Source organism: Lathyrus oleraceus, chromosome 4, assembly GCF_024323335.1.
Source record: "Lathyrus oleraceus cultivar Zhongwan6 chromosome 4, CAAS_Psat_ZW6_1.0, whole genome shotgun sequence".
NCBI lineage: Eukaryota > Viridiplantae > Streptophyta > Magnoliopsida > Fabales > Fabaceae > Lathyrus > Lathyrus oleraceus.
The window spans coordinates 290,124,585-290,127,333 of NC_066582.1; positions in this window are offsets into that span (position 1 = coordinate 290,124,585).

A 2,749-nucleotide genomic window follows, 5' to 3' on the forward strand; every position below is an offset into this window, starting at 1 on the left:
TGACCAGAGAATCAACCTTTTGAGCTGAAGCCTCTGCAATCATAAAGATGGCTTCCTTAAGGATAGGTTTAGAAAGCTCAGGTTCAGGTTCTGGTTCAGAGGTATGAGGTGGAGGGCTGAGATTCAAGGTTTGAGGTTCAGATTCTGACTCAGGTTGGGGTTCAGATTCTGCTTCTGGTTGAAGACTGGGGGATGAAGCATAAAGTGGGTTTAAATCTAAATGTTCGGATTCTGGTTCTGGGACAGCGGGAAGGATTGGTGGGTTGATATCAGAAGTGTGGGGATCAGATGGTTGAATTTCAGAGGGTTGAGTTTCAGAGGGTATGGTGGTTGTTTGTTGTAGTGGTGAAGTTATTTCAGGTTCTGTGGTTTGTGTTTGTTGTGAAGCAAGTCTATGAGCATAAAGAGTGACTATTGTTGGGGATTCAGGGTCAGAAAATTCAGGGTCAGAAGGGACAGAAACATAAGGTGGTGATTCAGGTGCAGAGGATGAAGAAGAAGAGGTGCTTTGGTGAGTTTGTGCAGGTTTAGAGGGAGGAATGAAAGTTCTGGCTATGTTTAGAACTGGTGTAGGTTGGGAGGTTCTGGTGATTGAGGGTGTAATGTCAGAGGAGGTATAAATGGGTTGTGAAGAGAGAGGGTTAGAGGAAGCCATCTGAAGATTAGAGGAGACAGGAGGAACAGACTTACCAGTTGAGATTTGCAGAGGAGCTGAAGATCCGCTTCCAGAAGCTCCTTCAAGTCTGGCCTTCTTTGCTGGTGGTGCTATCTTCTTCTCAGAAATACCTCTCTTGTATCTGACTAAGTCTTCTTCAGAGTCCAGACAGTCGTCGAGGCTGAAATCAGATATATCCACACCATCATCCAGTAGACGCTGAAGATAGATGGCAACAGCATCTCTTGACTCGTTCTTGAAGAATCTGGCAAGGCCATGAGGCATCTTCCTCTGATCTTTTAGAGATTCCCAGGATGTATCCAGAGTGGGCTTGACTCTAATCTCTTTGATGATTCCCATGCTTTTGAGGTTTCTGGCATTCAGAGGCTTCCCTACATCAATTGCCAGATCATCCATACATCTGGTCTTTTCCAGATCGTCTACCAGTCCATGCTCAATGAAGACATCAGAAAGCAATCTTCCCAGAGGGATGTAAGACCTTGGATTCATATTGTTTCTGGTTTCTTTGACAGAGTCCCTCAGATATCTGAAAAGGAGAACAGGAAGGTTGATCTGGATACCCTTCTGAATACAGTATAAAATGCATTTTTGATCAGCATTTATGTAATCAGAGGAGTTGGAGGCTGGGCGATGGTGAATAGTGCCCAGAATGATTTTTAGCCACACTCGGAGGTTCTGGTGTAGCTCTTTGTTCTTAGAGGGGTTTCCTTCAACATTTGGTTTGAATATTGTTGGGTTGATAACTTCAGTGATGCGTTTAGACCTAGGAGGGATGTTGTAAATCCTTTTTCCTCCAGTTGTCTCCATGTTCAGCAAGGAGGCAATTGATGCTTCAGTGATAACAATCTTTACCCCTAGAACAAAAGAGACAATGAATTGGTCATCTGCATCAGCATGTCTCCAGAACTCCTTTACCAGAAGAGGGTAGATAGGACCATAAAGCCTGTTGAAGTAGGTTTCCCATCCTTATTGATGAAGTTCCCTAGTAAGATCAACGCCATTTCTTCTTAGGTTGTCAAAATCAACCAAAGATTCACACAATACATCCAAACCTTCAAAGGGAGTTGAAAGGTTTATGTGGCGTTCACGGTCAAGAATGTGGGGTTCTTGATAAACAAGGGTTATAGAAACACCGGTGACGGTTGGAGTTGAAATACTAGAGGTTTGAGCGGTGGAACTTGACTCCATTTGCTGTGAGTAGTTGAACAGTTGTTGTTGTTGAGCATCCATTGTAAAGAAGAAGATGAAGATTGATGAAGATGAAGAAACTTGCAGAGAATGCTTCGAGAGAGGGTTTAGGGTTTTAGAGTGAGTGAGAGTGATAAGTGTGAAATGTGAGAGAAAGTGTTTATATACTCTAAGTAAAACACATGCAAAACGACACCTCAGAATGCGTTAGACACAACACTCAAAATAGCACGCTTGGGGGAAAAATGATTACAGCTAATAAATGAATGTCTAATCCCAACAGTACGCACACTGCTCTAGGAGATTTCAAACGTTCTGACCTTTGATTTCTTTTAACAGCTGTCTAGAAGTTCTAGGGTTAGACGTTTAATGCTCCACGTGTTGATGTATCTGATCTTCAGGAATACCAAAGGATTGGTTTCTGAAGATTTCTAACTCAGATATCTTCTTAACTTGTAGAAGTATCAGAGTCAGAGGCAGAAGTGTATTTGTTTTTACCAGAGTCTCATTTTACATGTTCAGAGCCAAATTTTACTCAGGGCAATTTTTAATGTTCAGATTTTCTAAGATAAAAAGAAATCTATCTTCAGCTAGAGGCTTAGTAAAGATATCTGCCCATTGATGTTCTGTATCAATGAACTTCAAAGTTACTATCCCTTTCTGAACATAGTCTCTGATAAAATGATGTTTTATTTCTATGTGTTTGGCTCTGGAATGTAGAATGGGATTCTTACTTAAACAAATAGCAGCAGTATTATCACAAAAGATAGGAATGTTACTCTCAAATATCTGAAGATCTTCTAGCTGATGCTTCATCCAGAGCATCTGAGTTGTGCACAGTGATGCTGAGATATATTCTGCTTCTGCAGTTGATAGAGCAATAGT